Source organism: Oncorhynchus kisutch, linkage group LG29 (genome assembly GCF_002021735.2).
Source record: "Oncorhynchus kisutch isolate 150728-3 linkage group LG29, Okis_V2, whole genome shotgun sequence".
NCBI classification, from domain to species: domain Eukaryota; kingdom Metazoa; phylum Chordata; class Actinopteri; order Salmoniformes; family Salmonidae; genus Oncorhynchus; species Oncorhynchus kisutch.
Genome location: NC_034202.2, coordinates 39621855 through 39631854, shown reverse-complemented (window position 1 = coordinate 39631854; position 10000 = coordinate 39621855). Strand labels below are relative to the sequence as shown.

General features: G+C 43.0%; 1 protein-coding gene across 6 annotated transcripts in view; it reads left to right on the top strand.

Moving 5' to 3' along the window:
* postna (periostin, osteoblast specific factor a) overlaps window positions 1-10000 on the top strand; it is a 78366-nt gene that overhangs the window by 2442 nt on the left and 65924 nt on the right. The window lies entirely within an intron of this gene.

The following is a 10000-nucleotide window of genomic DNA, read 5'->3' as shown; positions in this document are numbered from 1 at the left end:
GAGGATGGGATGTGACTCTATAACCACTCCTACTGAGGATGGGATGTGACTCTATAACCACTCCTACTGAGGATGGGATGTGACTCTATAACCACTCCTACTGAGGATGGGATGTGAGTCTATAACCACTCCTACTGAGGATGGGATGTGAGTCTATAACCACTCCTACTGAGGATGGGATGTGACTCTATAACCACTCCTACTGAGGATGGGATGTGAGTCTATAACCACTCCTACTGAGGATGGGATGTGAGTCTATAACCACTCCTACTGAGGATGGGATGTGACTCTATAACCACTCCTACTGAGGATGGGATGTGAGTCTATAAACACTCCTACTGAGGATGGGATGTGACTCTATAACCACTCCTACTGAGGATGGGTTGTGACTCTATAACCACTCCTATCTGTCAGATCTTTAATCTGAGCCTAGAGGAAAGTATTTGTCCTCCGGTCTGGAAGGAGCCAAAGTATTTCTGCTACCCAGGAGTGGTAATGCAACCTTTACTGGTTCTAACAGCAGACCTATCAGCTTGCTCTTCATTGTAATCAGAGGGCTGATATAAATACTATGCAGCCAGTCTCTCTCTTGGTTCAGAGTTCAGGAGAGACTGACTGCATCACTTCTTTTTATAAGAAACATCAATGTGTTGAAAATCCCAAATTGTTTACATAGTGAATTTACACACAGCTCTGACACACACACTTACCCCACCAGACATGCCACCAGGGGTCTTTTCTCAGTCCCCAAATCCAGAACAAATTCAAGAAGAATTCAGTATTATATAGAGCCCTTAGTGCATGGAACGTCCTTCCATCTCATTTTGCTCAAATAAACTGCAAACCTGGTAGAAAAAAAACAGATGACCTCTCGGCACAAAACCTCTTGGCGCAACACCTCTCGGCACAACCCTCTCGGCACAAAACCTCTCGGCACAACACCTCTCGGCACAAACCCTCTCGGCACAAAACATCTCGGCACAACACCTCTCGGCACAACACCTCTCGGCACAACACCTCTCGGCACAACACCTCTCGGCACAACACCTCTCGGCACAACACCTCTCGGCACAACGCCTCTCCCCTATTAGACCTAGACAGTGTGTGTATGTATTGATATGTACCATTTAAATGATGTTGTTCTGTCCTTGGGCTGTTCTGTATTATTAATGTTCTGTGTTCTATTGAATACAGCAAAGAGCTGCTGCTTTTATGAGTATTTCATGTTGAAGTTGTTATTCATCAGTGTCAACACTTTGTTCATAACTTTTATGAGCCATGAAATGCACTTTCTCCCTGTGTTTCACGCTGGACCAGCACTGCAGCTGTAAAGGATGGAGCATAGCAACGTGTTTCCATAGCAACGTGTTTCCATGCGTTGTTATCATTAGTGGCTTGTGGCTTTTTAATATTGAGGAATATTCCCCTTTCCCTGGTCATAGGAGTAACAACATGAATTGGTGCCTGAGGCAGAAAATAATGCAGTGCAACTTGAGTTTCACCATCAGCTGGAAAACGGTGTCCCCTTTTCTCAGCTTCCTCCTCCCTCAGCTTCCTCAGCTTCCTCCTCCCTCAGCTTCCTCAGCTTCCTCCTCCTCAGCTTCCTCAGCTTCCTCCTCCCGTCAGCTTCCTTCCTCCTCAGCTTCCTCCTCCCTCAGCTTCCTCAGCTTCCTCCTTCCCTCAGCTTCCTCAGCTTCCTCCTTCCCTCAGCTTCCTCAGCTTCCTCCTTCCCTCAGCTTCCTCAGCTTCCTCCTTCCCTCAGCTTCCTCAGCTTCCTCCTTCCCTCCACTCAGACTGAACATCAGTCCAGTAAAAATATATAGATATTAAGTTATTCATATGTTATTAACTATATTATGCTCACTCAAGCTGTGTCTCACAAGTAACACAACACATGTGTGTCTGATCTATCACCAGTGTGATCATATAGCTCTATTAAAAAAGACTGACCATCAGTCCAGCAAAATATATATATATTATGCTCACTCAAGCTGTGTCTCACAAGTAACACAACAAATGATCTATCACCAGTGTGATCATATAGCTCTATTAAAAAAGACTGACCATCAGTCCAGCAAAATATATATGTATTATGCTCACTCAAGCTGTGTCTCACAAGTAACACAACACATGTGTGTCTGATCTATCACCAGTGTGATCATATAGCTATGTTAAAAAATATATATATCGTAACAAAATGGTCTGAGGAGAACAACATTGGCAGGGCAATTGAAGAACAGCCAATATGCAGTGGTAATGTATTGGACCTGTAGTCTACTGTTCAAACATCAGACCTGATTTTAATTGGTTAATGTTGCTTAGGCTTACATTTTCTAGTGATGTTAAAAAAAAAAAGGAGCGGTAGATCTCGGCTTGCATTTTGACTCAGAAAATGATTTAGGCTCAGAAAATGATTTAGACTCAGAAATGATTTACTCAGAAAAGGATTTTGACTCAGAAAATGTTGGAGACCAATGTTTTAGAGAATCAAAAAGTACACTTTCATTCTAGAGAGTAGGTATCTCACCGTAGATATAGTGTGTCTGTGTGTGTGTGTGTGTGTGTGTGTGTGTGTGTGTGTGTGTGTGTGACTACAGCTCAGCGTTCAACACCCTCCTCTTCTCTCCTCCTTCTCCCTCCTCACTAATCCCCCCTCCTCCTCCTCATCTTCTATTCACTCTGGGTTGACAGGTCTCTGAGCTTGTCTACTGACATCATGTGCAATGAATGGAATCCTCTCTCTGTCTCGTTCTTTCTCCTCCACAACGCCCCCCCCCCTCTCTCTCTCTCTCTCTCTCTCTCTCTCTCTCTCTCTCTCTCTCTCTCTCTGTCTCTCTTCTCTCTCTCTCTCTCTCTCTCCTCTCGGTCTCTCTCTCTCTCTCTCTCTCTCTCTCTCTCTCTCTCTCTCTCTCTCTCTCTCTCTCTGTCTCTCTCTCTCCCCTCCCTGTCTAGGCTTGCTCTGTGTATCCTGAGGGTATGTGTGCATGGGTGTGTGCGTGTGCATGTGTGTGTGTGTGTGTGTGTGTGCGTGGATGAATGCGTGTGTGAAAAAGTGGCCGTTTTTTTGCCTGTGTCACATAAAAAGTCATACCACATTTTGTGATGAAGGGAAACTTTTAAAGCAGTGTATAGAATGATGTGTTTCTATCCATTTGATTCAAACCCATTGACTGGTACAGAAATAAAGTGTTTGATCAATAAGTTATTATAATGCTACTCTGACTTGAGAGGTTTGGTCTGGATACAAGAGGTTTGGTCTGGATACAAGAGGTTTGGTCTGGATACAAGAGGTTTGGTCTGGATACAAGAGGTTTGGTCTGGATACAAGAGGTTTGGTCTAGAGACAAAAGGTTTGGTCTGGATACATGAGGTTTGGTCTGGATACAAGAGGTTTGGTCTGGACACAAGAGTTTTGGTCTAGAGACAAGAGGTTTGGTCTGGATACAAGCGGTTTGGTCTGGATACAAGAGGTTTGGTCTGTATACAAGAGGTTTGGTCTGGATACAAGAGGTTTGGTCTGTATACAAGAGGTTTGGTCTAGATACAAGAGGTTTGGTCTGGATACAAGAGGTTTGGTCTGGATACAAGAGGTTTGGTCTGGAGACAAGAAATTTGGTCTAGAGACAAAAGGTTTGGTCTAGATACATGAGGTTTGGTCTGGATACAAGAGGTTTGGTCTAGAGACAAGAGGTGTGGTCTGGATACATGAGGTTTGGTCTGGATACAAGAGGTTTGGTCTGGAGACAAGAAATTTGGTCTAGAGACAAAAGGTTTGGTCTAGATACATGAGGTTTGGTCTGGATACAAGAGGTTTGGTCTGGATACAAGAGGTTTGGTCTGGATACATGAGGTTAGTTCTGGATACAAGAGGTTTGGTCTGGACACAAGAGGTTTGGTCTAGAGACAAGAGGTTTGGTCTAGATACAAGAGGTTTGGTCTAGATACAAGAGGTTTGGTCTGGATACAAGAGGTTTGGTCTGGATACATGAGGTTAGTTCTGGATACAAGAGGTTTGGTCTGGACACAAGAGGTTTGGTCTAGATACAAGAGGTTTGGTCTAGATACAAGAGGTTTGGTCTGGATACAAGAGGTTTGGCCTACATACAAGGTTTGGTCTGGATACAAGAGGTTTGGCATACAGACGAGTTTTGGTCTGGATACAAGAGGTTTGGCCTACAGATGAGGTTTGGTCTACAGATGAGGTTTGGGTCTACAGATGAGGTTTGGTCTACAGATGAGGTTTGGTCTACAGATGAGGTTTGGTCTACAGATGAGGTTTGGTCTACAGATTGAGGTTTGGTCTGGATACAAGAGGTTTCGTCTAGAAGCTTTTATATATTTCAAAGTTGCCTCCTATATGTTCAAGGACCAATCAAATTAGTAATACACAGTAAGACATGATGTGATTGGTAGAGGAGTTACAACTAATTTCACCAATCACATTATAGTGTTTTTTTTATTCCCATTGTGATTGGTCTCTGAACGTATAAAACCATCATCTTCTTAATCTATGAACCCAATGAAGGCTGAAGCACATTGTCCAAAACGAGGTATCTTTTACAGGTGGGGTGAAATGATACAATGTATGGACTTTTCTTGAAATGCTGACCTCTCAAAATCAAATCAAATTGTAACTTGTCACATGCGCCCCGAAAACAACCGGGGGTAGACCTTACCGTGAAATGTTTACTTATTAGCCCTTAACCAATAATGCAGTTTTAAGAAAATTAAGATTTAAGAAAATATTTACTAAATGAACAAAAGTAAAACATTATATTATTATTTTTAAAAATTAAGTAACAATAATGAGGCTATAAACAGGAAATACTGTTATCGAGTCGAGGGTACAGGTTAGTCGATGTATTTTGTACATGTAGGTAGGGGTAGAGTGACTATGCATAGATGATAAACAGCGAGTAGCAGCAGTGTAAAAACCAATGTGGGGGTGTCAACGCAAATAGTCCGGCTGACCATTTGTTTAGCTGACCAGCAATCTTATGTCTTGGAGGTAGAAGTTGTTCAACAGTCTTATGTCTTGGGGGTAGAAGCTGTTCAGCAGTGTAATGGCTTGGGGGTAGAAGCTGTTCAGCAGTCTTATGGCTTGGGGGTAGAAGCTGTTCAGCAGTGTAATGTCTTGGGGGTAGAAGCTGTTCAGCAGTCTTATGTCTTGGGGGTAGAAGCTGTTCAGCAGTCTTATGTCTTGGGGGTAGAAGCTGTTCAGCAGTCTTATGTATTGGGGTAGAAGCTGTTCAGCAGTCTTATGTATTGGGGGTAGAAGCTGTTCAGCAGTGTAATGTCTTGGGGTAGAAGCTGTTCAGCAGTGTAATGTCTTGGGGGTAGAAGCTGTTCAGCAGTGTAATGGCTTGGGGGTAAAGCTATTAAAGAGCCTTTTGGACCTAGACTTGGCGGTCCGGTACCGCTTGCCGTGCTGTAGCAGAGAGAACAGTCTATGACTGGAGTCTTTGATAATTTTTTAATAATTTTTTTGGAAGCTTTGCCCCAGTGATGTACTGGGCTGTGCGAACTACCCTCTGCAGTGCCTTTTGGTCTGATGCCACGCAGTTACCATACCAGGCGGTGATGGAACTGGTCAGGGTGCTCTCGATGGTGCAGCTGTTGAACCTTTTGAGGATCTGGAGACCAATGTCTTTTCGATCTCCTTAGGGGGACACGACTGTCTTGGTGTGTTTGGACCATGATTGTTTGATGGTGATGTGGACACCAAGGAACTTGAAGCTCTGTTTGGCCATGCAATCATGGGTGAACAGGGATTACAGAAAGGGACAAAGCAGGCACCCCTGAGGGGCCCCCGTGTTGGCATGGCAGATGTGTTGTTGCCTACCCTTATCACCAGGGGAGGCCCGTTAGGAAGTCCAGGATCCAGTTGCAGAGGGAGGTGTTTAGTCACAGGGCCCTTAGCTTAGTGATGAGCTTTGAGTGCACTATGGTGTTGAACGCTGAGCTGTAGTCATAGAATAGCATTCTCACGTAGGTGTTCCTTTTGTCCAGGTGGGAAAGGGCAGCATGGAGTGCAATAGAGATTGCATCATCTGTGGATCTGTTGGGTGGTTATGCAAATTGGAGTGGGTCTTGGGAACAGGGACTATGGTGGTCTGCTTGAAACCTGTTGGTATTACAGACTCAGTCAGGGACAGGTTGAACATTTCAGTGGAGACAGTGACTGTGCTGCTGCTCTAGTTTCAACTGTTCTGCCTTATTATTATTCGACCATGCTGGTCATTTATGAACATTGAACATCTTGACCATGTTCTGTTATAATCTCCACCCGGCACAGCCAGAAGAGGACTGGCCACCCCACATAGCCTGGTTCCTCTCTAGGTTTCTTCCTAGGTATTGGCCTTTCTAGGGAGTTTTTCCTAGCCACCGTGCTTCTCCACCTGCATTGCTTGCTGTTTGGGGTTTTAGGCTGGGTTTCTGTACAGCACTTTGAGATATCAGCTGATGTACGAAGGGCTATATAAATAAATTTGATTTGATTTGATTTGAGACACTTGCCAGTTGATCAGCGCATGTTCAGAGTACACGTCCTGGTAATCCGTTTGACCCTGTGGCCTTGTGAATGTTGACCTGTTTAAAGGACTTACTCAAATCGGCTACGGAGAGCGTGATGACACAGTCGTCCGGAACAGCTGATGCTCTCATGCATGAATCAGTTTTGCTTGACTTGATGAGAGTATAGAAGTAGTTTAGCTCGTCTGGTAGGCTTGTGTAATAGTTTGCAAACCCTGCCACATCCGATGAGCATCAGAGCCGGTGTAGTATGATTCAATCTTAGTCCTGTATTGACGCGTTGCCTGTTTGATGGTTCACATAAAAGGATTTCTTATCAGCATCCGGATTAGTCTCCCGCTCCTTGAAAGCGGCAGCTCTACCCATTAGCTCATTGCGGTTATTGCCTGTAATCCATGGCTTCTGGTTGGGATATGTACGTACAGTCACTGTGGGGACAACGTCATCGATGCACTTATTGATAAAGCCAGTGACTGATGTGGTGTACTCCTCAATGCCATCGGAAGAATCCCGGAACATATTCCAGTCTGTGCTAGCAAAACAGTCCTGCAGCTTAGCATCTGCATCATCTGACCACTTCGTTATTGAGCAAGTCAATGGTACTTCCTGCTTTAGTTGTTGTTTGTAAGTAGGAATCAGGAGAATAGAGTTATGGTCAGATTTGCCAAATGGAGGGCTAGGGAGAGCTTTGCATGCATCTCTGTCTGTGGAGTAAAGGTGGTCTATAGTTTTTTTTCCTTTGGTTGCACATTTAACATGCTGGTAGAAATGAGGTAAAACAGATTGAAGTTTCCCTGCATTAAACTCCCTAGCCACTAGGAGCGCCACCTCCGGATTAGCATTTTCCTGTTTGCTAATGGCCTTATACAGCTCATTGAGTGCCGTCTTAGTGCCAGCATCAGTTTGTGGTAGTAAATACACAGCCACGAAAAATATAGATGAGAACTCTCTTGGTAAATAGTGTGGTCTACAGCTTATCATGATATAGTCTACCTCAGGCGAGCAAAACCTTGAGACTTCCTTAATATTAGATTTCGTGCACCAGCTGTTATTGACAAATAGACACAGACCCAGCCACACGGTATGTTATCCATGTCGTCGTTCAGCCACGACTCAGTGAAACATAAGATATTACAGTTTTTAATGTTCCGTTGGTAGGATAGTTGTAATCGGAGCTCATCCATTTTGTTATGCAATGATTGCACGTTGGTTAATAGGACTGATGTTAGAGGGGGATTACTCACTCGCCGTCGGATCCTTAGGTAACCCCGTCCCCGATATCTCCGTCTCTTCTTCATCATGCGAATGACGAGGGTTTTGGGCCTGGTCGGGTGTCTGAGGTAAATCCGATTCGTTAAAGACAACTCTAACCTATAATACATCAATCTCTATGTACTTTATGTTGTGACAGTGTTTTCTTATTTTTGTATTCATTTTATTAACTTAACTTAATTTATTATTATTATTACTATTTATCCACCACCCTCTTTGCAGGACACATATATTCTAGTGTTTTTAATATCTTTTCAGCTACGTACAGTACTTTTATATACAACAGTAAAACATAAGCTCTTCAATCCCTCTCAGACCATCCCACCTATCACCATAGACCACCTTTGTTTTGGTTTCCGATTTACATATATTTTAAACGCTTCTTTTCATATAGCGTCCACAGATTGCTAAAGATGAACACCTTTCCTAAACATATTATTATATTATTGATTGACTTTGGCTTTTCCAAAAATCGACCAATGTTTAATAGTCAATTATGATTCGAAGAAAAGTTTACAACAGCAGCAAGCCTTTAATTTGGCATTATTTTACCTTATTTTATCAGGCAGGTCAATAAAGAGGAAATTCCTATTGAAAATGACAACCTTCACGTGTTGCCTACGCTACTGTTTTCCTTCGTAACAACGCTGAGGGGAATTTAGGACCTTTTTTAACTTGGTGAAATAGTTAGATGCATTAGCCTAATGCTCTACATAGGTTACTGGGGAGAATTCAGCAGTGATGTAGCGACTGCGGAGACTAACAGCCAGAACAGGATTTGAACCAGCAACTCAGCCTTTACAAAGGGCACAATCACCTGTTCTAATAAAGTCCACACCTCCCCACACAGTCACTGGTGGACTAGGGATACACACGTTTTTGGTTGAAGGATGCCAGGTGACTCGGCTTATACTGTATGTTAGCTTCTGATTCAAAAGTTATTGGACATTAAAATATTACATAATTCGCATGTATCACCAATTTGCCCAATTTGGGGATTAGTCTAATTATGTTTGTATCTAACTCAGCAAAATATAAATTCTAACATTTTCAATGCTTTGAAAGTTACGTGAATGGTTAAGCATATAAATATGTTGATTTGTTTCAACGAGTTGATTAGCCCAATAAATGGACTTTAGGAGCATTACTCTGTATCGAGTAAATTTACTGTACCAGTTAAAAGTTTGGAAACACCTACTCATTCAAGGTTTTTTCTTTATTTTCACTATTTTCTACCTTGTAGAATAATAGTGAAGACATCAAAACGATGAAATAACACATATGGAATCATGTAGTAACCAAAAAGTGTTCAACAAATCTAAATATATTTTCTATTTTTGATTGTTCAAAGTAGTCACCCTTTCCCTTGATGATAGCTTTGCACACTCTTGGCATTCTCTCAACCAGCTTCACCTGGAATGCTTTTCCAACAGTCTTGAAGGAGTTCCCACATATGCTGAGCACTTGTTGGCTGCTTTTCCTTCACTTTGCAGTTCCAAACCACCTCAATTGGGTTGAGGTCAAGTGATTGTGGAAGCCAGGTCATCTGATGCAGCTCTCCATCTCTCTCCTTCATGGTCAAATAGCCCTTACACAGCCTGGAGGTGTGAGACTAGTCAGGATCGAGGGAATGATGAATTGAGCAAAGTACAGAGAGATCCTTGATGAAAACCTGCTCTAGAGCGCTCAGGGCCTCCGACTGGGGTGAAGGTTCACCTTCCAACAGGACAACGACCCTAAGCACACAGCCAAGACAACACAGCAGTGGCTTCGGGACAAGTCTCTGAATGTCCTTGAGTGGTCCAGCCAGAGCCCAGCCCAGACTTGATCAAACATCTCTGGAAAGATCTGAAAATAGCTGTGCAGTGACGCTCCCCATCCAACCTGACAGAGGTTGAGAGGATCTGCTGAGACGAATGGGAGAAAGTCCCTAAATACAGGTGTGCCAAGCTTGAAGCATCATACCCCAGAAGCGAAAGGTGCTGCCAAAGGGCTGAATGTGTAAATGTGTAAATGTGTAAATGTGTAAATGTGTAAATGTGTAAATGTGTAAATGTGATTTTTCCGTCTTTTATTTTACGTTTTATTAATTTATTTTTTACACATTGTAGAATAAGAATACGACTGTAATGGAAAATGGAAAATGTCAAGGGGTCTGAATACTTTCTGAATGCTCTGTACATCCCTATCTCTCTCT